The sequence below is a fragment of the Ailuropoda melanoleuca genome, chromosome X, assembly GCF_002007445.2.
Source record: "Ailuropoda melanoleuca isolate Jingjing chromosome X, ASM200744v2, whole genome shotgun sequence".
Classification (NCBI taxonomy): domain Eukaryota; kingdom Metazoa; phylum Chordata; class Mammalia; order Carnivora; family Ursidae; genus Ailuropoda; species Ailuropoda melanoleuca.
In genome coordinates, this window is record NC_048238.1 from 99,851,511 (window position 1) to 99,878,794 (window position 27,284).

General features: G+C 40.8%; 1 protein-coding gene across 4 annotated transcripts in view; it reads right to left on the minus strand.

The window, feature by feature from the left end:
- Nucleotides 1-27,284, minus strand: part of FGF13 (fibroblast growth factor 13) — a 468,684-nt gene that overhangs the window by 329,169 nt on the left and 112,231 nt on the right. The gene's annotated exons all lie outside the window — the stretch shown is intronic.

The window sequence follows — 27,284 nt, forward strand, 5'->3', positions numbered from 1 at the left end:
GTGGGGGGTGGGGGAGGGGATGGCACAGGCATGCACGCACGATGCAAGAAGAAAGAGTAAAATTATGGAGAACTTTGATCAAAAAAGTTCTGCTTTAATGTGTTTTATATATATGGGGCTCATGGATAGCATTTTTTGAGTAAAAGAAGGGTCTGCTGCCTAACACTTAATTGCATGCACACAAACATACATACATATACGTACGTACAGAAAACAACATAAAAAGTTTGAAAAGCACTGGTGCAGGAGGAAGAATCATGCTTGGACCCTTGGATTGGGTTCACATCGTAGCTCAATCATGTTGGCAGCTACGTGACCTTAATGAAATCATTTTTTCTCCCAAAGTCTCCAATTTCCTTATCTATAAAGTGAAAACAAAATACTCACCTCACAGGATTACTACAATGCAGTAATGAGTAATATAAAACACATACCCAAAACTAGGTACCTAGTGCATAGTAGGTCTTTAATATATGTTGGCTGAAGCTGAATTTACCTGCTAAGTGGTCCCAAGAAAAGATGAGGTCAGAAGCACTTCATCACAAAGTCAAGTTCTCAGATCCAGTTTAAGTATAATACTGTATACAGTCTAAAATGTCATCAACCAGTTAGCTCACTGGTCTTTTACCAGGGCTTGGCAAACTTTTCTGTAAAGGTCAAATAGTAAGTATTTTTGGCTTTGCACACCAAACCATCTGTCACAACTATTCAAGCCTGCCAATGCAGTGAGAAACCAGCAAGAGTAAAACTATCTCTTAAAAATAGTAAAACTTTACTCAACGAAAGAGGTGGTCTGCTCGCAGACTCTATTATGCCAACTCTGGTTTTAACAGTTGTATGAGATCACCCTGGCAAGAAATTTGGAGAAACCGTAACACAAAATCTTCTATAGAACTTGTCTTAAGAATAAGAAAGAAGGTATAAACTGGGATACCAAGTGGTCCATTGGGAGAGAAATAAGCTGTATTCTTGCCACAGCAGAGTCAACGGCAACCAACGAGGCCCATCTCACTGGGAAGCCAAAGGCCCTCCAACAATCCTACCGGACACTTGGCTGGAAACTGCACATATTCACCATGTGCTTGTGTCTGTCCACACACGTGTGATTTACACATCCTCCTCAGTGATCTATTGTTGTAGGAAAAAAAAGAGAACCCAAACTAGCGGCTCCAAGCAACAATCTACTGTATTATCTCACAGTTCTGTGGATTAACGGGGCTATGCTAAGCGTTCTTACTCTGGGTCTCTCTTGCACTTGCACTCAGATGGCAGCTGGAGTCCTGTAAAGATTCACCTGGGTTGGATGTGCAAGATGGCTTTTTCACTCAAGTCTGGCACCTCAGCTGGGATGGCTGGAGCAATGGGGAGCTGGTCAGACAGCTCTTTCTCCACGTGGCCCTATCCTCTTTGAGCTTCCTCAAGCACCATGGAACTAGGGTAGTCAGACCTCCTACCTGGTATCTAAGTTCTCCCAGAATTAGTATTCCAAGAGACGCAAACTGAAGCTGCAAGGTTTCTGAATATGATCTAGCCTAGAAAGTCATGCGGTGTCACTTCCAGCACATTCTATTGGTCAAAAGCCAGCCCAGGTTCAAAGGGAGGGCCGAAGAACAAGGGAGCATGGTTCATTTAGATGGCATCTTTGGAAAGGAGCTACCACAAGCCTGTCAAAAGGTATCCATTCTGAAGATCAAGTGTTTAGAACTGTATCTGGCTGAATTATTTCTAAGCATGACGCCAAATCATGCCAAATCAGATCATATACCCTAAGCTTACACTACCTACTCATAAACGTGTGTTTCCCTAGACTATTTGGCTACAAGGCACAACATGTCGGAAGTTTTGGTCAAAGTCACTTTCCTAAGGGGCATGTAGAGCCACTTTCAAGTAAAGATACAAAATCTCTTCAAAGAGGCTGAGGCTATTTTTAAGACTTTTTTTTTTAAAAGCTGACCTTTGAGGTAAAAAACAAACATTGCCCAAGTTTCTCGTCACAAAACCCCTTTGAGAGTAAATCGAAGGCTAGAAAATAACAGTTCCTAGATTATTCAACAAAACAGGGCAGAAAAGACACACCAAGAGGGAATCACAAGGGTCCCGAGAGAGTCTCCATTTCAATTTCCCACACAACGCAGGTGCCCTTTCAGCAATAAGTTGTAGGGAACTGACATTTTGATCGAGTACACTATTCTACAATAAATGATTTGCATGCATTATCTCATTAAGTCCTCACAACAACCCTTTGAGGTCATTATAAAATAGGCAATACCATTATTCTCATTTCACAGATAAGGAAACTAAGGCTCAGATAAGTTAAGCGATTTGTCTAAGGAAACATACGTGGGAATTGGCAGCAACAGGATTGGGAGCCCATTCTAGCTGATGCCAAGTCCAGTGCTTTTTTCCACTATGCCACCCTGTCGCTCTGGCCAGCCACCCGTACATGTAAAGTAATCAAGCATTCATTCTCTCATGAAGTAATCCATTCCAATACTGGGCAGTTCTAACGTTCAGGGGGAAAAAATGCTTCCTTAGTGTATATCTACCCCAGTAGTTTGTGTGGTCAATCAAGAAGCCTTTCCTGCAGGGATTCTTGATCTGAGTGTGTGGCTGGGTTCCAATGGCACCATAATTCCTTGAAAGAATATGGTAAGTATACTATTTACAAGTGTTTTTTTCATAGCAGCTGGTCTACAACTTTGATCAGATTTTCCAAAAAGATGACTCAAAACGTTTAAGAGCAATTAATCTATAAAGAACAGAGAGCTGTGCCCAATGAGAGATGATTACTTGTCTATGCATAGACAGTCACCATAAATGGACCTTGGTCTTCACAAGCTCACATTCAATTCGGAGAGACAGAAAATGCATCTATGCAACCACAACAGGTACAAAATAATGTAATTCACAATGAGCAGATCCCTATCCTTCTACAGATATGAAACAGAACTGAGCAAATGCTCTCCTGACTAACTGTTTTGGCCACAGAATTGTTCTTTTAAATGAAATCTTATGCTGATGTCAAAGGTGAGATGCAGACAGAAACAGACCTTCTCTGGTCAAAGCAATGACAGGTTGCCCACAGTTTTTCCTAGTCAGCCTTTCTTTGACACCCATCTCCCACCGATTTCCTATCTATGAAGTCCTTTATACTCCTCCAGACTACACCTACAGGGCCTTTGAAGCAGAGTTTGAAAACCACCAAGTACAACTGTTAGGATGCTGCCTGAGAGCCCGTTTCCTTCTATACTTCCCTGTAGCTCTGTATCTCTGCATTGTACAAAAGTATCAAATGAGCCTATGATGTGTTCCCAGCTAGGTTACGCAAGAAGTTGTTAGGTATTGAGAGGGGTGCCTGGGTGGCTCAGTTGGTTAAGCATCTGACTCTTGATTTCAGCTCAGGTCATGATCTCAGGGGTGTGAAACTGAGCACCACATCAGGCTCCACGCTCAGCGGGGAGTCAGCTTGAGATTCTCTCTCTCTCTCTCTCTCTCTCTCCCCCTCTGTGGCTCCCCCGCCCTGCTTGGGCACATGCCCAATCTCGCTCTCTCAAATCAATCAATCTTTACAAAAAAAAAAGACATTGTTAGGTACTGAGAGCAAATGACTGAAAGACATTCCAAGAAGGAAAGAGCAGAGCCCTCAGAGCCACCAACAAAAGAGGACTTGGCTTAGGCACTGGGAGGCACAGGTAAGAAGGCAGCCATCAGCCAAGTAGCTGAGTAGCCTAAGCAGTATTGATACAAGAGCAGCAGTAAGTGGGAGCTCATGTTTGCACTTTGCAGCTCACTGCTTCCTGCTCTGCTGGGCTCTGAATGCCAGATGAGCCATGACAACTGAGATGGATGGATGTTGCTTCACTCATTTCTCTACCACCTCCCTGCCTCAAGTTCACAACCTTGCCATCTCAGGAGACAGATCGAACGCATTTCAAAAGAACAGAGGAGGACTTCAATGGGCTTTCTTTTCTTTTTTGAATTCTGTGGTGCCAAGGAAGGATCGGGCCTATTTGTCAGCTCTCTTTCCCTGGCCTGGTAAAATAATTAGAAGACTAGAAGGCGAGTATCTGATTATACTCAAAAAGAAATGCAGTTGATATTCAGGGGCTAATTTGAAGAGATTTGCAGGCCTTCTTTTCCCCCTCAGCTCTGTAGGGAGACTCCCAGTTTGCATTTGTATCAAGGCAGAGCAAAAGTAGGGTTTCTGGCAGCTATTGCTTTATTAAACAAATAAATTTTATTTGGAAAGGTAAGTTACATGACTTTTTTTTTGTATCTTTTGTTTTGCAGAAGAGTACTGTGTAAATAAGTAATGTTAATAGTAACAATAAAAATGTTTAAATTTGCCCACAAACTTTGAGAAAGAGAAAATCCAGAAGGTTCACACTTACTCATTCCAATGGCAGAGATCTTTTTTGACATTTGAATTTAACAAGACGTTATTAATCACCTATTTAGGTACGTGATAAATATTCCACAGATCGCCATGAGGCTTGAATTACTGTCCCCGTCTCGGAGATGAGAAAATAAAGGCCCAGAAGGATAACTAACTTGCTCCAAAGTAACACTGGTAGGAAGTAGAAAGGTAAGAAATTTGAGTCCTGGTTCAAATCTCTTTTCAGTATACAGAGCTGTGATCTTACAGAAACAGACAAAATTTTACTGCCCCCCCCAAAGAAAGCCATGTAAATGCACACGGCATTTCACGACCCCCGCCACTGTGCTTCCACCCCCAACTGTCATATTTCTGATACCATCCACTTCATGATCAAATGACTGAAGAAGCAGCTCCTTCGAGTTGCGGAAATAGGCAATCAGCTTAGAAGCATTCAAGCTCCCAAATGGTATGACCTGTCACTGCATAGAGCAAGTGTTAACCAAAAGTGAAAATTAGTTTGGAATGATCTGATTTCTCTCCATTGCTGCATGTCTTATTATCCCTAACATAGTACGTAAAGAGCCAGGAAAAGTGTTGTCTAGCTACTGAGTCAACATGCTGCTTGAACTTCTCACCCAACGATCATGGCTGTCCTGCTCCAAACTGACTTCTATCAGCATTATCTGCATTTACCAAGGGCCTTTCAAACCCAGAACAGACACTTTATAATCACAATAGCTAATTCCATTTATCGAGTACTGAACTCTGCGCTAGCTTCTGTGGTCGCTGCTGGAAATTCGGTGACAAACAAGAGTCCATGTCCTGGAGGTCTACAGTCTAGAAGGGGAGAGAGACCTGAATAGGGCAATCACCACTCAGTGGGAGAAGGAGCCCAGTCAGAAAAATAGCTACAGCAGAGAGACGAGTCTGGAAACTCAAGGAGAAGCTCCAGTAGGAAGTGACATCAAAGCTAAAACATGGGAACTAATGAGGGGTCGTTAGCTAGGTGAACGCGGACAGGAAGGAGAGAATATGGTTCTGATGGGGGAACAGCATGTGTGAAGACCCAGAGGCAAGAAAGAGCATGTTCTAGAAACTGAAAGAAGTATATTACGAGGAAAAGTGAGGGTGAGAGTTTGGTAGTGAATGCTTTGAGAGCTGAAGAGGTCAACAGGGGTCCGTTCTCTGAGGGGCTTATATACCATGGTGCCTAAGGAACAGTGGGAAGCCACTAAAACAAATGGCCTACAGTTCAGTCTCCATGATTCACAGGTGGAAAATGTGGCTTTTGAGCATCTTAAATACTGGGCTGATTTTTCTTAAATACTTGCTTTGTTGAATTTTCTAGTCCTTTTTATTTTGCTGAAAGAAAAGCCCTCTGATGACAAATTGCTGTTCTGGAGAAAAAAAAAAACCCTATAAATGTTTTCATTATGTTGGGCAGGGGTAGAATTAGGAGTGATGTTTTAAATTACCTGTTTTTTTCAATTTTTAAAAAGATGGCCAATATTCCTCCTTTCAATTAACAAGTAAAATAACAATAGGAATGCTTTTATGATAGCATCTCAGAGGACAACGTATTCTATTATCTCTGCAGCAGGACTGGCCGGTATAGTGCCATTTGCAGCATCTAATGTGTGGAAATATCCCAGGGCAGGGGACAGACCCACTGTAAACACCTGTTGGGCACCGACCTTTCTACCATCACTCCACCCACCAATCCATCTACAGCTTCATTATCAAAGATCATTTACAAGGAGCCCCAATAAATACATAATGACAATGTGACGAAAAAAATACGTAAGAAATTAGGACAAAGGGTAAATCCAAATATGTCACTAAGATCAATTCCAGATCAGAAACACACTCAGAACTGCACACCACGAAGACCTGTCTAGCTGTTGGAAAATGCCCCAAACTTGATTTTGAGCTTTCTGGTGGCCAAAGAGAAGCAAGCCAAACAGTTGTTAACAGTGATTCTCAACCCTGGTTATTCATTAGAATCACTAGAGGGAGGGAGGAGGGCTTTTAAAAATGATCCTCACTCGAGAAAAATCAATTTCTTCAGAGTGGGGCCATGCATTCACATTTCTAATATACAGCTATGGTTCTGTTACTCGGTAGATCTGATCATTGAATAACTAAATTCGAAATGCCCATCTGTTAGAAAACACATCAGCTGTTCATGAGAAACAGAGCTTTCCCAGCAGTGAGGACAGAGGAAACTTCCTCCCTGCCATGGTTTCTTCTAAAATGTATAGAGTGGAATACAGTGGCCAACGCGCCCAGACCCATCCTGTGTTGACACAACAACAGGTCTCTGATGGACAGTTCTTACAGAGTGCATGGGAGTCCAGCTCTACGGCTGTGGTGTGATTCACAGAAGACGGGCTTAGAGGGGCTGAGATGCATTGCTGGGACACAGCTTTCTGACGAGCACCCTTCATTGAGAAAGAGCATTTCTAGAGAGGCAGACAGGAAAATATCTTCACCCACCAGCCCCTTTGAAACTCAAGCACATTTCTCAGCAGCCAGGCAAAGCAACAGCTCAATGTGCAATCTTTCCAGATGATGTATTTAAGGTATTAGAGATATGAAATGTCCTTCATTTGCCAAGGGACCAGTAAGTAAAGCTTAACGTCATTTTTAAGTCAAGCAAATACTTAAGGATCACAGAGAAATTCACAAGCGATCTACAGAATAATAGCACACCTGACCTATAAAATGGGGGAAGACTGGAGAATTCTATTGATTTTGACCTTTACCAATGCAACAGAAACACCCTGGCATCACAAATGTGTTGAAGCCACATGGGTGACAGGGCTCCAATTTTTATAATCCACGTTAAAAATCAAAAACAGCCCAGATGCTGTCGTATGCATGACATTCTGCTGCTTCTCACAGCTACCCCCTGCTTGGAAGCCAGAAGGCCAGGCCTCTGGGGGGGGGGGACTCCAAAAACTGTTCTTCCTCCCTTTCCCTGAGGTCCATGGGGTTTGACTAGCCCAGAGTGTCTGCTGCTTATTTTCTACAGTGACCATTTGCGGAGTGTCTGCCAAAATTTTCAAACTTCTATTTAGCCCCAGTATCTTATTGTGTTTTAGTGAAATCTGACCTAGAAGTCAATTATGTACAAAATAGATACACAGAGAACTTCTCTGGTTAAAGGAACCCCACCATCCCTCCTCTCTTGTAAAAAGCCCTCTGGGACACTCCACTTGATGCCCTGAAATGGAAGGTGGATGGGTTCAGATCAAGTGGCAAACTCTACCCTCTCTTTCCTCTTCACCACCTACTTGTCCTTTAACTCTTTGCAACCTGGCATCTTTCGGCCACTTCTCTACAGTGGTTCAATCAGTATGGTGTTGAGTGAAAGAACAGTGACCTTGGCGTCGAGACAGCTGGGTTCCATCTCCAGCAGCCTCCTTTCCTGGCTTAGGGCAAGCCTTTTCACAGCTCTGACCCTCACTCTCCCTCTCTACACACTGAAAAAAGAATTCCTTCCTCGAAGAGTTGCTGTGAGCGTTAAAAGGAGGCGATGTTCGTGAACCTGCTTGCTCAACTGAAAATCGCCATGGAAATAATATCTTCTTGTATTTGCTTCCCTACTGCTGCAAAAATGGACCATAAACTTAGTGTCTAAAACAACACAAATTTATTTTCTCCTGGCTCCAAAATAGGTCTCACTGGGCTAAAATCAAGGTGTCAGCAGAGCTGTGTTCCTTCTGAAAGTTCTAAGGGAGAATACCTGAGAGAACAGTGTCATTAAAAATGTCCAGTTTCTGTGGCTCACAGCTGCACGTCGCTCACTCTGACCTCTGCCCCTCTCGTTCCCTTATAAAGACCATTCTGATGACATTGGGCCCATGCGGATAATAATCCAGGATAACCTTCCCATCTCAAAATCCTTAACTTAATCACATCTGCAAAGTCCCTTTTACCACATACCAACATATATTCATATGTTCCAGGGTTAGGCAGTGGACATCTCTTCCGGGGGGGCAGACACTCTTCAGCCTACAAAATACTCTATTAGGTGCTGTGTGATGGCCTCCACGGGCCACTCCAGATCTACATTCCACCCCTCTCCACGTCACTCTACGCTCCAGAAGGCTGGTCTCTATCAACCCAGCTCCCTTCCCCTCTGGCTTACAGGGAGGTTTGGCCAATAAGAGGCACTGGCAAGAGAGTGCATGAAGCACTGGGCACACGTCCTCACCTACCAGATTCCTTGGTGCTGCTCTGCAGGTTGGTGACACCTGTGTTCCTCAACCAAAGGCCACAGCTCTGTCCAATCAGCTGCTGCTCTCTTCAGACTCTGTAACCACCCCTCCCTCAGCCTCATCAGAACACAGGGTGATAATAAGTCCCTGCTGTTGCTTACCCTGGATTGCTGTCCCTTCCCTTCTTGGTCTCCTTTAACCATCAGCAAGAAACCTGCACCGAAGCTTTGTAAATCATCCCTTCATTAAGTTATCGTCTAATTACTCTTCTGGGTGGACCACTTGCTTTCTGCTGGGAACCTGATGAAAATAATGAAATTACTTTTGGAAAGTTTACTGTAACCACCACCTTAAAAGTCTTCCTACCTGCTCTCACTCCCTTTACCTCTCTAGAATAACTGATGATGTCAACAGCTCTTCCTTAGTTTTGTAAATAAAAGGTGGGTGTATTCTTTAAAAATAATCAGGACGGGGGCCTGGGTGGCTCAGTTGGTTAAGCGTCTGCCTTTGGCTCAGGTCATGATCTTGGGGTCCTGGGATGGAGCCCCCTTCTTGGTGGGGAGTCTGCTTCTCCCTCTCCCCTTCCCCACCCCCCCATGCTTTCTCTGCTGTGCTCTCTAGCTCTCTCAAATAAATAAATAAAATCTTTAAAAAGCATAATCAGGACATCGGGTTTCTTTTAGCTCTTTGAAGATGCTAAGCTCTTCCCATGTCGGGACCTTTCTATGTGCTGTTCCCTCTAGCTGAAATGCTTTTCCCATTGCTAGTTCCTTCTTATCACGTAGATCTCAGTATAGATATCCTCTCTTAAAAGAAGTCCTCCCTGCTCCTTTGATTTAAACAACTACTATTCTCTATATTAACTTTTGCTTGTTTCCTTCATAGCATTTGACCATCTGTGCTTATTTAATTAATTGATTTGTCTCCAGGAGAGCCAGGGATCATGTGTATCTTGCTTTCCACTGTACCTCCAGGGCTGAGCACAAGATGTTAAAAAATATTTGTGAGTGAACAACAGATATAAGAATATGAAGACTACGTTCTGCAGTGTCATTAGAAATCTTATCTCATTTAATCCTTAGAACCACCATGTGGATAAGCAGATATTAAATTTCATTTTACAGAAAAGGAAGCCAATCCTCTGTGCAAGTAAGTAATTTGCTAAATGTTAATCAGCTACTAAGCTTGGAACAGAGGACTGAAACCAAGCATCCTTTATACTCTGCAGCTCTTGCTAATAATAGCTAACGTTTACTGCACACTTACTTTGTGCCGGGCTTGTACTAAGTGCTTAATAGACACTCTCTCATTTTAATGCTCACAACAACCCCACAAAGCAGTAATCGTTATCCTTCATTAACAAGGAGGAAAATAAGGCTCAGAGAAGCAAAATGACTCGCTGGAGATCACGCAGCTGGGAAGGAATAAAGATTTGAGTCCTGCTGGGTCTGATTCCAAAGCCCTGTCCTCGGCATCAGTAAGTCCAACAGCCATTAGAACAGAGTCAGAAAAGCCAACACCAAGAATAAGATAAGGTTTATCTAGAAATTACTTATTCTGTTATTTCCTAGACAGGAAGAAAAACAAAGTGCTAGGCTTGTTCTTGGGAACAACAGCATCCTGTACTCAGAGGAAAGGGAAAGCAGAGACCTTCACCTCCTACTTTGCTTCTATATTCTCTTTCAAAGGTAATGAGCTGACAGTTGGAAAAGGCAGAACTAAGGTAGCTTATAAGAGAATAATGATTAGGATGGGGCAAAGCTTGGTGAGGAGACTGGGGAAGAAGGTTCCAGAAGGCAGGGATGTCATTTTATTCACTCTGTATCCTAGAACAGCATCCCATACCAAACATTCTATCACTATATTATGAACTCATCAAGTCACCTGCCCATTTAGGTCATGTTATGAGCAGAGACAGCACCTGCAGATTAGATTTCTGAGTGACCCTTTGTAACATGAGGAAAGATGAAGAATTTGAGACATGTTGGAGGACTAGGGATGGGCAAACAATTTTCAAAAAGGTCAAATATTTACATTCTCAAAGAAATCAGATGAGATCAATGGGCTACGTCCCCAGAGCAGTCTGTTTAACAGCTGGGGAGAACTTTTCCACAAGGAACCCTAGTGTTCGCCATCACTTTGCGTGACATTAACTGAGCATTTACTGTGTGCAGGGATTGTAGCAGGTGTTTCAAGTGTGTTATCCCATTTAAACCTCAGAATAGCCCCATAAAGTACTATCATTATTTTCTTTTCACTGCTGAGGAAAGTGAAGCACAAAGAGGCTGGGTACCTTGTCCTAATCCAGAACCTGGGCACTCAATAGCCCCATAACCATCCCTATAGTAACTAAACCTGCCAAGGGAGTTGGAGACACTTGCCAGGCATACAAGTCAACTACAAGACTGGAAAAATAGGGAATTCGGTTTCACTGAAGCATTACTTGTGTGAGGGCAGGGGAGCTTAGAGACAGAGGGCAAGAGAGATGCTCAGCAGCTGGGAATAGAATGTAGATTAGATTGGCAACATCAAGGGACACTTAAGAATCAAACTCCTTGGGGGGTGATGAGTGGGGGGATCAAGAGTTGCCTAGGAAAACCCAAACTCACACAACCTTCCATAGACCAATATGTATGCTGACACGACAAAGGTTTTTTAAAAATCTCCTCTTAGGTGGAATAGAATAGGCAGATCTGTTTTCTATTATAACACATTTAAATGAATGGGATAGCATTCTTGAGAGGATTAGCTAGGATTATAACATGCATACAAAAGAACTAAGGTTCATATATGGTGAGCTTGTTGGAACAAGAATTTCAATCTGAGTCTCTTGCGCAGGTTGGACTTCTCCTACTGACACCTAAAATTGTATTGTGGATTACTTTCCTTTTTTTGTTAATTACATGGATTCATCCATTTAAATGGCATCTACTAAGCCCCTAGTGTATTTTCGGCATTGCACTTGGCCACATCTTCGCTTTGCTCTTCCATGTAAACCCAGGTACTCTCATAGAACTCAGCTGCTTGGATAACAGTTCCTACCTTTTTTCAGGTAACTCCAGTGGGTATTTTCGAATTACATTAACCACATCAACTTGGATTTTGATTGAATTGTAAAAGCAGGCATCTGAACAATACATCACGACACTTAATGATCGTGAGTGGAAGAACAACATGGAAAACGCCCTCATAGAATTCGTCCAGTTTTTCAATACCAAACTGCAAAAGGGCCTATCTACTTTCTAAAAAGAAAATGATGTTCATTTTTCTGTCAAAGACATTCAAAAAATTATTTATGGTGTTTAGTAGCTTGTCATGGAGAGGAAATAGCCTGAACAATCAATCACATGAGTAAAACTGCTGGCCTGTCAGAATATTCCATCATGGTATCTGACAAAACTGGCCACTTAGCCATTAACTAGAAGAATGGGTGTATCTACATTACCTAAGATTTTAGATGAAATTTACACACAGCAGTAAAGGAGGCACTGTTACCTGTGTCTATTTCCATTTCAAAAGCCAAAGCTATGCTCCATCTACAGAACAGTGCTGTTATTTTTAACCACAGATGGGTATTCTCTGTGATCCACACTAATGTAGTACCCAATCATGCAGAACGCGGGTTTGGGGTATGTGGAGGCAGATCCAAAGAAAATGAGTGTTCTGGACCAGGAGTCATTCTGAGAATGGAGTGCTGTGCTTGTATAATATCCCAGGCAGGGCCTGACAATGGTCAAGCTGAGTACGGGAAGATATAATTAGCTCATAGGTAGTACCCACACTTAGGAACTTAGAGACAGATTCACGTATTACATGATGATGGTAAATTCTCTCAGCTGACAAATATAAAGTAATTACTGCAGTGTACATTTCCTACCTATTAACATCCATTTGTGGAAAAATATTTGATTTTAATAATAAAGTACAGCTAATGATTCCATTTGATTTCTTAATTTAAATATTATTTTTATTTTTATTTATTTTTTAAAAAGATTTTATTTATTTATTCAACAGAGATACAGACAGCCAGCGAGAGAGGGAACACAAGCAGGGGGAGTGGGAGAGAAAGAAGCAGGCTCATAGCAGAGGAGCCTGATGTGGGGGTCGATCCCATAACTCCGGGATCACGCCCTGAGCCGAAGGCAGACGCTTAACCGCTGTGCCACCCAGGCACCCCTAAATATTATTTTTAAAAGACAGATGATTCACTGGAATTTATTCAATTTTGTGCAGTGCTCATCTCAACTGAATTATATGTAATTTTGTTGGACATGGCCCTTTAAATATTTTATGAATGGACATAATGTGAGAGCAAGTTCACTTATCATTGAAAGACATCACCATATAATGTTAAATTTGTATTTGAGAGAATTGGATTTTTAAATGTATCAAGGATTCTGATTATTGCATTATTATCTCATTTTTTTAAAAAATCTGTGCTCAGCTTTTAGAACATGAACCTGTAGAGAAGAGAAAACGTTCCTCATTTCTGTATCCACAGTGCTTGTTACACCGCCTGGGAGTGTACACTCCCACAGCGCTCATCACGTATCACAGGTCTTCAGTAAGTTTATGTTTAATACATGGATGTCAGCCGCAGCTGTGTGCCATCTGTTGGAGGGTACTCCATTTCCTGGTCCTATGTGCACATGTGAATGAACTTCAGCTATAGTAAAAGTCCTGGCTTTTTACCCACTGCTGACTTACACTACCACAAAGAGGACGAGTAAGTTGTCTAACTGTGAGGCACATCCATAGGACCACAGTTCTCTATCAGGGAGAGGAAATCTATATTAAAAGGTCAGCAAGTGTGGAAAACATTTTGTTTCTCTCCAAGTTAAACATAAAATTATCAAATTCCAGAGATTCCACTCCTGGATATCTACCCAAAAGCACTGAGAGCTGGTATTCAAACAAATACTTGAATATGGCAGTTCAGAGCAGCACTATTCACAATAGCCAAAAAGCAGAACCATCCAAATGTCCATTGACGAATAAACGAATAAATGAAATGTGGTATATTCATATAATGGAAATATTATTCAGCCATAGAAAGGAATGAAGTACTAATACATGCTACAACATGGGTGAACCCTTGAAAACATTATTCAAAGTGAAAGAAACGAGACACAGAAAGATATGCATTATATGATTCTGTGCATATGAAATTGCCAGAACAAATTCTAGAAAGAAAATAGACTGGTTGTTGCAGGGCCTTGAAGGAGAAGGTTATGGGAGTGACTGCTTAGTGGGTATAAGATTTCCTTTGGGGATTTCCTTTTGGGGGATGAAAATGTTCTGGAATCAGACAGAAGTGGTAGCTGCACGACATTATGAATGTTCTAAATGCTGCTGAATTGTACAATTCAAAATGGTTAAGATGGTAAATTTTATGTATTTGGCTACGATTTTTTTAAAAAACTCTAAAAAGTATTTTCTTTTTTCTGTATCTACTGATAATATGACTTTTCTGCTTTATACCTATCACAGTGATAGATTTCCAATTGTTGAACCAGCCTTGCATTCCTGAAATAAATCCAACTTGATGAAGTATTCCTATCACTCATCCCCTCTCCCTCTTCTCTGCCCACCCACTTGCTAACCTGAGTCCATGGAAATGAATGAGTTAGTAGAAACCTATTTGTTAAGAATGTGAAAAAACTGGCTTTTGTACTGCTCCTGCCCTTTCTGGTCTCCACTCAGGGTAGGGTGCCTCTGCTCCATAGTTGTTGGCTTTCTCAGGCTGGAAACTTGCCGTGGATCACAATGGCAGCTGGACTTCAGAGGGAAAGTGGTCTGAGTTTGTTGTCTGCCTCTGCAGATGTTATTTCTATCTTGCTGACTGAATGACTCTTCATAGTTCAGGCATACATGGCACAGATGGCAATTAAGTTTTGGAATCCCATGGCATTCCTTCTGATTTCTGGGATCAGCGCATTTGTGTAATGGGCAGTTAGGAGAACAATTTGGACTACCTTTGGGACAAGACTGGTATGAACACGTGGGAGGGATCTAAATCTTTACCTGAACTATCTCATGGAGTTCAAAGCCCAAGCAATTAGAATTTTCCTCATCCTTGATAGCAATAAAAATTTCAAACAATGGACAGCCATACATCTTCACCACGTTTTCCTTTTCTAGAAAAGTCCCTTCCAAGTTATAGCTCAGATCTCTTTTTCTCATTCACTATGATGAATATGATGGGCATAGCCAACTATACAGTGTGTTAGGCTCTGGGAGTCCCACATGAGTTAAAAAAAAAACCTGCTCTCAAGGCAGTCTAGCAAGGAAGAGACACGTCAGCAAATCAATGTTAAACAATAAGATAAAATGTGATAAAAGAAGGATGTAGAGAACGCATGTCCTTCAAGTCTTCCCCCTCAGCCTGCATTCTGGATAATATAATTGATTTTCTTTCACTAGTCTGAAACAAGAACCTTACCTAGAGTGCTATCCTCCAAAACACTCCTGTCCAAAATGCGGTAACGTATAAAGAAAAGCAGTTCGTCATTTTTTTCTATATTGCTGCAGTGCCTAACACACAAACTTGGCCCATATGGGTGGGCAACCAGCCTGTCTGTGTTCTGGACTGCACGACTGCATGAATGCAGTCAACAGTCAAAAGTATCAGAATGTATAGAGGAAGAAAGCAAAGCAAACAATGAAGGAATGAATAGGCAAATAGATATGGAGGCTGCAAACAAATGGTGAAATGGACAAAAAACAATCACTAGTGCCACAAAATTCTCTCCCCTATGTAAAACGACATTAAGATCACTACTGTCACTCAAAGGGAAACCACTATGTTTGAAAACGAGATGTGCAAATAGGCCTCCAGTTGATTCTCCTGGAGATGCTGGGAGTATCCGGACAAAATCTATATTTCTCCTCTCGTGCATGTGTTTTTTAGTTGCTTGGAAATGTAACAGCTCACAAGAACCATTTTCAGTCATAGTTGATTCAGATTGCCTGAAATAACTCTTATGCCTCAAATAAATCAGCCTTTACGATATGTCTATAAAAATCGACCGACACTCAATACACACGCCCCTTCTCTGGCTCTTCATTATGACATCCTCTGTACAAAGTGAAGAAGCGCTGCCCCAAATTCAAACTGTTCACTGTCTGATTGAATAAACTTCCTGCTGCAAGGCACAGGTGGGGGGATGGCATGTATGGATTAATCAAACATTCTACTTATTGAAGACTAATCAAACATACTTAGAGCCCCATTAAATACTCTAAACACAAAAGTGTGCGACAGTAAAATTGCATAGAGTCACATCTGACATTTCTTTGATGATACAGATGTTCACATATTAGTGATTGAAACATGTCACAGGCATCCACTTTGGTTATTTAGATATCATAGAACTTTAAAGTGGGAAAAACTTTCAGGATCGCTTAGCCTAGTGGCTTTCAATTTTAGGCCTCGGAATCCTTCACTCAAAATGTAACCCGGAGAAGAACCCACATGTATAAACCATTTTAAATGGAAGCACTTGGGTTGGGTTTGGGGGTCAAGATCTCGGAGCACCTCCTTCAGGGATCTCTGAGGCACCTCTGTGGAACTCTATGAATCTGCAGCATGAGTTGATAATTAAGAGTTTCAGCTAGATCAGTGGATTTCAGATTAGGAAGCTATAGCCCAGAATATCAAAATGATTTGCTCAGGGTCACAATATAAAGCAGTGACTGATCTGGAACTAAAAGCCTGGTCTCCATCCCTAGCAGTCTTCCTTGCAATTTCTCTTGCCCTGTATTTGCTCTGGAAAATAGGAGTTAGAACTGGTTTCTATACATTCCATGTTAAGCATATGAATGATTTCAGCCATGTTCTTACAAGTCCTCTTGGCAAAAAAAAAAAAAAACAAAAAAAAACCGCTACATTTTTTCACTTGTTTTAGGCCATTGACCCAACAACAGGGTATCCCAGATCCAGTAGTCAGTATAAATTACAAGTCTCTACAGCTTTATTCCTAACATTTACTTAGATAGGAGGAGTTACTTCAGCTCGTCTATGATATATGATAACACTGGATTTCCGATTGAATCATTCTTTGTAACACTGTCAGCCCTGTTTTAGTATGCTAGACCTTAGCACTGGTCCTAATGGTTATTTATAAAAAATCATAAGCTAAAAATAATAAAAAATAGAATGAGACACGCTTGCATGTGCAAACTGTTTTCACGCCACACTTCCCACCCCCACACTTACAGGATTAGAAAGCAATCGATCTATTCTCAAAAAATGAATGAATGGACGAGCTTGACGTATCTGGGGGGGGGCGGTTGGGGAATCAGCAAAGCCATCTTCTTCTAGTCCATAGCCTTCTCCAGCAGAGAATCTAACAGTAGGTACCAGCCAAAGAAGATCTACTACGTACTAGATATTTTACATACCTTTTATGGAAATGGGGATATGATCAGCATGTATCACAGCCTAGGAATTAAGGGTCAGATAATTAAGAACTAAGGTTCTTCCATTTGACATAAATTCGCAGTGAACCAAGAGGTCAAACCTTGAAACCTGGCCAGCCAGAGTGCTACCATCTCCATCTGAGGAGCAGGTGTGACAAGACTGATCTAGGGCAGTCACTTCATGACAAGGATTAGGAAGTTCATGTTTACAGCATTTCCCCTAATCTCCTTCGAAGAAATACCAACTCGGTGAAATTACAGAGCGTTGTCATTATTACAAGGGATTTTGAAAACTACTGAATGTATTTTCAGCTCGAAAGATTGTGCTGGGAATCATTTTAATTCAAATTCTCATTTGGTATGAAAGCAATAAACATCTTTTAAAAAGATTTCTTTCTTTGCTCTAAGTGGTTATGAGTAATAATGTGGGTGTAAATCTTCTTAATTCTTCCTGAGCTATTTGAAATTCTTAATCATGATCAGAGTATAAAACAGAACAAGATATTATATGTGTATCATTAAGAACTGTATTTGCTGAAAAGTCACTTTAAGTTTCCTTTCCCTGGCCTAAATGATGGTGGTTCTCAGTGCTGGAGCACGCAAGCTTTCAACGGGAGAAGAGCTGCTTCTCTGACTTTGAATTTCAGCCCTGGAAACATACACTTTTGCTTGTTGTTTTTTCCATGTGTGTTTTTCTCTGGCCAAAGATTAATTTCATTGTCTGCAAATTAGCAGCACAGGGGAAGCAAAGATGAGTGGAGGAAGCTGTCCGGAAGAGGAGTCAGGAGACCTGCTCAGTAAGCTCAGTTTGTGTGGCTACGCCTGTTCTCTCTCTGACTTCCCACTTTCTCATCAGTAAAATGAAGGGATTGGATAGATGTCCTGTAAGGCCCTCCTAGAATGTGGGTACAAATATTCTTTGATATAATGGCGTGAAGAATAAGACTCTACCAGTAAAATATGGTCACTCAGCAAAGGTGCATTCGGGCGTCTACTTTGGGCCAAGCATGTGCCAAAAGACACATAAGAGAAATGGGTCTTCAGAGAGAAGCCTGGGCAAAGAGGAGTCAGGGAAGGCCTTCTACTAGAAGTGGCAACTAAGCTAAATCTTGAAGGGTCTCTCTGCATCTTCTAGAAAGATGGGGAAATACTGGTCCCTCCAGTTAGGGCCCGGGATTGGAAATGACCTCAGATTAGTTAATTTATAAAAGTTATCTTTGGAGTTATTTTCTGAGTAAATAAAAAAGATATAAAAAAACACAGAGCTAAACCCGTAGATTTCCCATCATATGACTAAAATTTAAAACACTGACCATGTGTCTTCAAGGATGTGGAGAAACCAGAACTGTTATAAGCAATTGTTAAGAATGCAAAGCGGTGTAGCCATTTTGGAAAACAATTTGGCAGCTGATCAAAAAGTTAAACATAAGAGTTACCATATGGCCCAGCAAGTCCACTAGGTAAAAACCCAAAATCGTTGAAATCATATGTCCACGCAAAAACTTCTACATAATTGTTCATAGCAAGATGATTCACAATAGCCAGAGGAAAAAAAATAAATCTCCATCTGCGTATCCATACAATAGAACATTATTCAGCCGTAAGAATGAATGGGTACTGACACATGCTACAATATGGATGAAATGTAAAAATATTACAATGATAAACGAAAAAAGCCACTCACAAAGCTACATACTGTATGATCCCATTTATATAAATGCCAGAATAAAAATCTAACCTACTGGTGTTTTAAACTATAGTCACTACCATTGTGATGAGAAGTAAGTTCTGCACAAGGACAGGAGAAGGGTTTCTAGGGTACTGATAATGTACCTTTCTTGATCGGGGTGCTAGTCACAATGGTTTTTTCAACTTGTAAACCTGTAATGAGTTGTACACTTAGGGTCTGTGCACTTTGCTGTATGAATGCCATTCTTGGGGAATGTTAACTCTATACAATACCTGCATCATCTTGAATGCTATCTTTGACCTCAAAAGCAGAAAAGGAGAGACGAAGTTTTAATGTGGTTTTCTTCCCTTAGTCCCTGGAATGGGCTTCGAATATTTTCAAGATCATAAATAGCAAGTATCCTGTGGCCGGCACCCTGGGTATCTAAAGTAAGAGGGAAGATGTTTTAAATATAAAAGGCAATGTTCCTGCAAAGTGAATACCCTTTTCATGAAAGCCCTTCTCATTTTTTTTTTTTTGAGAGAGAGAGCGAGAGCGCATGCGAGCAGGGTGGGGTGAAGAGAGGCAGAGCGAGAGGGAGAGAATCTTAAGCAGGCTCCACGCTCAGCGCAGAGCCCAATGCAGGGCCCGATCCCATGGCTCTGAGATCATCACCTGAGTCAAAATCAAGTCTGATGCTTAACCAGCTAAGACACCCAGGCTCCCCGAAAGCCCTTTTCAAAGCGAATTTGTCCGACTCTCTTTCCTTCCTCCCTCCCTCCCTCCCTCCCATCCATCTATGCATCTGTGTGTCCATCTGTCCATCTACCCATTCACTGAACAGATACTAACGTCCTAATATGTGCCTGGCACTGTGCTAGGATGTCCCACAGTGAGCAAGACAGCCAAAGCCCATGCCTTCATGGGGCATACCAAAAAATATCACCCCAAGGATTGACCGAGAATTCTAAAATTGCATCTAAGCTCAGCTGTCTTCTTGAGACTTCTGGGACTTTTAAACTTCTAAAAACAGCCATAGATCTAGTTAGCTAATGACTAAAATATCTTTTCTTAGACAGTGGACTGGGTCCAATTTCCTATATTGCTTGCTTATTTGACCCCATTCGGTCATATTAAAACAGTGTCCATACATACTGATTCCCAAAACAATGCTGTGAGAATTAAGATTTGAAAAAAGTCCGTACCTCAATAATGATACCACAATGGTTTCTATAATTAGCACAAAGCAGCCCATCAACAAATGTATATAATAACTGCGGGCTCTAAGAATGAACAGAAAAGTTCCAAAAGAATACGTAAACCAGCCATGCTCTTTCATGTAGCAGGGAGGATTTCGGATACAAACACCAGGACCCGGGAAGCCTACCACCTAAAATACGGTGACAGGAGCCTGGGGAGCCACATGAGATGAGGTTCTGATTTGCTTTCTGCTCCCCTTCCTCTCTCTTTGAAAGTAACACTGAGTTCAAGGGGATTAATCCACCAAAAACTTACTTTTCAGAACTGCCTTCATCTTTCATGTTCTGAGATGGAAAAAAAAGGAGATGGGAGGAGGGTGTGGGGGAAACTTTGAGCATCACTATCATTATTAATATGGCCCAAGCCTGAAAATTCGTAATTTTTGAGAAATGACTTTCTAATCTTCAAAAACCAACCAAAAGTTAAATGATTAAAAAAATAACCACTGGTCCTTTTTCTTCAAAATGCTTTCAGTGATGCCTAAAGAGAGGTGGGGGAACCCCATAGTTTAAGTTCTACTGTAGCAGCTTATAAACTCAGCCTTTTAATCTAGAATCCTGAGTCATCTGACCCCTCAACTCCCCAGCAGAGAGCCACCACACAGCACACTGCAGTCACTGCCATGTTCATAGGTGGTGTTACACCACGCTTTTCATCAAGGGGAAAGAGAAGAATATTCTTTAAGTAAAAGGGTCCAGGAGGGTCCTTCCCTGCTTCCCTACTCCGGGTTTCTCAGGCACCAGGAGATAAGATTAAACTTTTCCAACTGTCTCCTCAGGGAATGTTATGGGGTCCGTGTGGCCCACTACACAAAGGCCCCAAGAGACCCTCTAGGCATGACCAACCCTATTTTCCTGTCTTTTTTCACAAAGGTACCATATGATCCTTTTTCACGTTGCTTTGCATGCCCAATCCTAGTTTCCAGATTCATCTTTATTGATGCATATGAATAAAGCTCATTCTTTTAAACTGCCGTACACCCTTCTAGTCTTTAAACACGTTGCTGTTTAAGGTATCAATCCATTCCCAGTATTGTTGGACATTAATTTCTTATATGACAGTAAAGTCTTGTTTATGTCTTCTTACCTGTGCAAGGATTTCTTCAAGGTAAAGATCTAGAAGATAGACTTCAGGATCACAAAAAGGCACGCACATCTTCTTCAACTTTGCTAGATACTGCCGCGATGTTCGACTTTGCTAGATACTGCCGTGATGTTCTCCAAAGCAGGTGTTTACATTAATGCTCCCACCAGAGCTCTCAGTTGCTTCCATCTTCCCTTCCAATGGCCACTTTTTTAACATCTGCCAATTTGATGATTGTGAAGGATCATCTTCTCTTAAATTTAATTCACATTTCCCTCATTACTAGTAAGGTTAAGTACCTTTCTTCTTATATTTATAGGTGAATCAGGTTTTCCCTTCTGTAAAATTGGTTGGTCATATCCTTTGCACATTTTTCTCATGAATTCTCATGTTCACAATGATCTTTAGAGTACTTTGTAGCTTCTGGATTTTAATCCTGCCTTGTTTATAAGAGCCAATAATACCTTCCACCAGCCTGTGGCTCATTATTTTAACCCTCCCTTGTGGTATCCTTCATCAATTGCAGTTTGTATTTGTAATGAAGTCAAATTCACTCATGTTTTTTGTATGGCTTCCATCCTGTGGTTTAAAAAAAACTCCTCCCCCACCTTGAGATCATTAAGATATTTTTCAGAATATCTTTTGGAAGCAAATAATTTTTGCTTTTAACATTTAGGTCTTTAATCTACCTTAAATTTACATTTCTGTATGGTATAGGGTAAAGAATTTCCTTCTCTTCCATCTAAATAGCCACTTTTTCCAGGACTATTTATAGAGCAAATCATCCTGTTTCTGTTGATTGGTCATGTCCCCTGTCATAAGCCAAGTTCTCATATAGGTGTGAGCCTGCTTATGGAATATCAATTTTGTTCCACTTGTCTATCCTTGTACCAATTTCATGCTTTTATTAATATGGTTTAATAACCATTCTTGATATCTGATAGATCTAGTCTCTTCATCTCATTTTTCCTCTCCAAGAGAATCTTGGCCAATCTTGGCCTTTTCTCTTTCTATAAGAATTTCAGGGTAAGTTTGTCAAGTCCCATAAAACAAATCTGTAAGTTTGATTGGACCTGCACTGATCTACAAGTTAATTTGTGAAGAATTGACTTCTTTATGATATTGGGCCTTTCAAACCACTAAATTGGTATATATCTTCCGTTATTTATAGTTAGGTCATTGTTTATGCTCACCAATAAAATTTCACAATATTTCTTTAAAAGACATGTATTTCATTAGGTGTATCTCGTTATTATGGATTTTCCTGCTATTGCAAATGGATTTTTCCAATTTAGTGATTTATCTTCCAAATAAACTGTAATTCTAGTATATATTCATGAATTACATAAATAGCTAAGAAAATAGAGCTTATGTGCTTTAAAGTAGCTGACATCCTGAGCTCACCAAATTAGAGTCACTTTTTACCCTTTCATTAAAGTAGAACAATTCCCATTGTGTTCAGAGACTGCTTTTTAGTTAGTGTGACTTTGTTTCTATATTTCAGACAGATTTTTTCCTATGAAAGCCTCCACTTTCCCTACACAGGACTCACTCAATTGTAGTACTTCTAAATACAAAGTTTTTCTTCTTGCTCTTTAGAATATGTGTTGGTCCTTTACTTTCACTGAATATATATGCTGCTTGTTCGAAGTCATGTTCTTTCTCCTTAGAAGGGTTTAGAGGACATATTATGTGTACACACACTTGCATACATATGCAAACACATTTTACCTGTTTTTTTTCAATATATAGTGTTTCTTCTTGATACTGTTTTGCTTGTTCCGTATCTATATTCTTCTCTAACTGTTCTTCATTTGTAGCCATTCTGTCCTTATTTTAAATCATTAGTTTTCTCATCTTTTTTTTTGAGAGGGGAAGATTTATTGGGACTGATGAATTTTAATTTTCTCTTCTTTGAAGATCTCTTCTTTAGAGACAAAGCAGCCTCTTCACTCATTTCCTCTTCTTTTAGATATAGATTCATATTCTTCAGTAATTCAGTACTTACTATGTAAGAACTATCTTCCAACAACTTGATATCACATTCATCTGCATACTAAAGGTAATATGTGTCCTCTGTAATGTATTCTCCAACAGGTGAAATTGATCCATGGCCATCTAAATATTCATATCTATAATCATCAAGGTCTCTTTTTACTAAATCTTCAACAACCTTCGTAAGTTTCAAAGATTCCTCAAAGTGATATCATACTTCAGTTTTTCAATACAGTTCTAAAATCCTCTTGGAAAGATTTGCACAAAGGCTAAGTTGTTCTGTTCAAATGAATGGCTTCCCTCCATTCTAGGAATCTACTCACAGGAACCTGGGACTTTAAATAGTTTATTTATTTATATTTAGTTTTGGTCTTTTTTAAAAAAATACTTCTTTACCTTGAACTTTTTCAAAATAGCTTTTAAAAGACAAAGGGGTTGGTTTGAAAGGAAAGTAACTTTGGGGCGCCTGGGTGGCACAGTGGTTAAGCGTCTGCCTTCGGCTCAGGGCGTGATCCCGGCGTTATGGGATCGAGCCCCACATCAGGCTCCTCTGCTATGAGCCTGCTTCTTTCTCTCCCACTCCCCCCGCTTGTGTTCCCTCTCTCGCTGGCTGTCTCTATCTCTGTCAAATAAATAAATAAAATCTTTAAAAAAAAAAAAAGAAAGTAAAAGTAACTTTGGTGAACTTCTTGCTTAAATACACTCAACTGAGGGAACATATTCTCTTAATGGGTTTTCAATTTTCATGGCAGTGGCTAAATTGAAGTCACTACAAACTTAAGAGGGGAACCATTGCAAAGGGCTATTCTTGAAGTTCTTTATAATGACCATGTTCTCTCTTCATTTGTTCTTTGCTTTAAATTAGTTTCTTTTTAGAGAGCCTGGCTGAAAGGAAGAACAAACTTCATGGCCCAAGGTCAGTTGCGGGGGGGGGGGGCAAGGAAAATCTTGCAAAAACAACTTAAGACCTAAAAGAGTGGGAGAAGAGATACCAATGCACAATTTTGGATGCCATGTTGGTTATTAGCATTTGTCTTTTATAACATGTTCTCCTGGGTTCTTACTGTTGTAGAAGGTCACTAATGATTTTTATATACTGATCCTATATCCAGGAAACTTGCTGAACTCTGTATTAGTTCTATTAGTGTCTACATGTACTCTTACATTGTCTGTGCAGACAATCATGGCATCTGTAAAAATAAAAATATACTTTCAAACCTTATATTCTTCTTTTCCCAATGAGCTGGTTAGGACTCCATTTATAATGCTGAATAGAAATGGTGATTAAGAGTTTTCCTGGAGCACCTGGCTGATTCAGTCAGTGGAGCCTGCAGTTGTGAGTTCGAGCCCCATGCTGCATATGGAGATTACTTACAAATAAAAAAAAATTTTTTTTAAAAAGGGGTTTTCTTGTCAGTCTTGTTTCTGACTTCAAAGAGACATATGGACATTTAATATTTTGCCATCAGGCATAATATTTGCTGTAGAGTTTTAGCAGACAGGCTTCATCAGGGGATCTATTTCTAGTTTGTTAACTGGCTTTGTTGTTTGTTATTAATCATACATGTTTGTTGAAGTTTACTGAATGATTTCTGAAAGGACAGAGGAAGGAGGGTTTCTTTCTCCTTTAATCTATTTTATAGTTGTGGATATCACACAGTATTACATTTTTGTCAGATAACCTGGTCTGTATGATACCAAATTAGAGATTTCCTTTAAGGCTTAATACAAGGTCAATCTTTGTACATGCACCCTATTTGTTAGAAAATAATTTTTATTCTATAATCATTTTATTCTCTCATCTATACATATCCTTTGGATCACGTTTAACCATTCAGTTATTCAAATCTTCTCTAACCTAAGCAATATTTGTTTGCTTGCTAAATCCCATTACTGCCTTCCCTGAAGATGTCTAGCACAAGGCATTGCCCAGAGAACTTTCACCACAACCACAACAAATACCAATCAAATGGAACTGAACCATTTGACAGGCTTAGGCATCTAGCTTCAGTGTTTTCCTACCCTCACCAGGAACATTGTTTGAATACCTACAATCAAAATCTTCACTCACAGAGCCATTTGCTCCTTTTTGGACATTGAGCAAACTTATTACAAAGCTTAGTGTGAGGAGCTGGCAAGAAATGCATGCCAAGTTGCAAAAGTTTGCGAGAAGACACTATAACCCTGAAAGGCACTTTCTCTTGAATTTTGGTTGGAAATGTTTCTAATTGTAAGAACAAAAGGTAGACTTGGATTGCTTCTTCTCAGATAGCTGGTAAATTTCTACTTACTGTTATCTGTTTCCTAAATGAGTGTAGTGTATTTAATTACTGTGAAATGCAGGGGAGACTTCTGCTGGCTCTTCCGCTTAGTGGTTAAGAGTGAAAGGAGTAACAGGTGTGTGTTATGTCAATATTCCTTTCTTCATTTCAAAGCCAATTTTTATCACAAAAATGTGTAACTCATCCAGACCAACAGCCTCATTGAATTGCAATAAATACAATTCTAAAGGCTTCCAAGCTAGCTCTGTTTTTCCCCTCATATCAAGTATGGACAGATGTTTTTGTGGAACAGCTGGCATCTAAAGGGAGGTTATAGATAGCAGAGGATCTGAGCAGCAAACCCCACTCCTAAATTACTAGATATGATAGACCACACCTGAAAAACATGAGCCTAATTAGGCTCGGAGTGGTGAAGCTACTTGCCCAAGGTCACACAATCCACCCACAGTTTTCTCTTCCAGTGCTGGCGTCCCAGTCCCGCCCACCACCATGCCCTGTTCGGTCTACCCCAGTAGCCCCCTCAACAGCCTCCCTGTCTCCTCCATGGCTCCTGCTTTCAGCCACTGTCCACCTCCTTATGGCCAGAGTCATCTAATTAAAATATGAACTTGCATCAAACCTGCAAATGGCTTCCCACTGTTCTTAGGAAAATGTTCGCTTTTCCAGGGACAGGTAGGCCTGGAGGGCTCAGCTTGCTTCCTATCTCTTCAGCCTCAGCTTTTACCACATTCTCCCTCATTTGCCATGGTCCAGAAATGCTGGCCTTCACGTCATGCATTAGAACATACTGCTCTTCCCTCTTTGGGGAATGTTCCCTTTACACAGCCTCGCCTAAACAACTTCATTCTTCATATCATTTCAAGTTTCACTTCTTAGGGTCATGCAGTTCCATCACTGAAGTTCACTGATGCCCCAAGACAAGTTCAGGTTTCTTCACAGCACCTATCATGTTTGTAACACAGTAAGTTCAATACCCATTTGGTGAACCCATGAATCACTTGATTGTCTCTCTCCTTGACTGGATGGTAAGGCCTGAGAGAATCACTAGCACCATTTTTTTAAACAGATAAATTAAGTAGTAGATCCAGGATTTGAACTAGGGACGCACCCCCTCCCTACTTCCTCCTACTCCCCAGATCCTACCTTCCCACTCTTTCTCCACTGCTCTGTTCCTTAGTCTCCTACCTGTCATCCCAGTGGCCTCCTTATAACATGGACTGCCTAATTCCATTGGTGGCATAAGGGGGCTATTCCCAGTTCTCCCTAGACACTCACTGGCAACTGCTCCTCATCTAGGGACAGGCTTTGTCATGGGGAGAAGCAGCCCTTACCTGCTAATACCTAAAATGCCACCATCAGAATATTGTTTCTTCCCAATAAGGGTGGCTGTCTCCATGTTGCTCTCCTTCAAAACGCCCATTAGCCTACTGTGGGGAAGGTAACTAACACTTGACTTATCCATCCCTCCAAGTCAACATGTTTGAGTCCATACACTTCACCTGGCTCAGAGTTGGCTGAGGGACTCAAATAATTAAATGGAAAAAAAACTGAAAGCAGAAGGAATGGAGGAGAAAGAAAAGGCTCTCAGTTTGGCCACAGGCTAAATCTCTCTTTCCATTCTGGCCTATTTTCCCATTAGTTTGGAATGGATAATTTAATGTTAAACCCGTATATACCTGTATATTAATTAAATTACCCATTTTAAACCCATGGCAAATGACATGTGTATGTGTATTTCTCCAATGACCTTCATTTATATAGTCTGAATCCCCAATACTCAGACAACATACCCCTAAGAAAAAATGCTCTCCAATGATTATCCCGGTGCCCTTTTCTGACCATTTAGAGCCTCCGTGTGTGGAGACAGCCTTCCCTACATTTAAACCTCCCCATTAGCAAGAACCTCATACAAATGGCTTCTCTGGTCACCCAACACCAAAGCACTCTGTAGGCCATTACTGCATCCTGGAGCA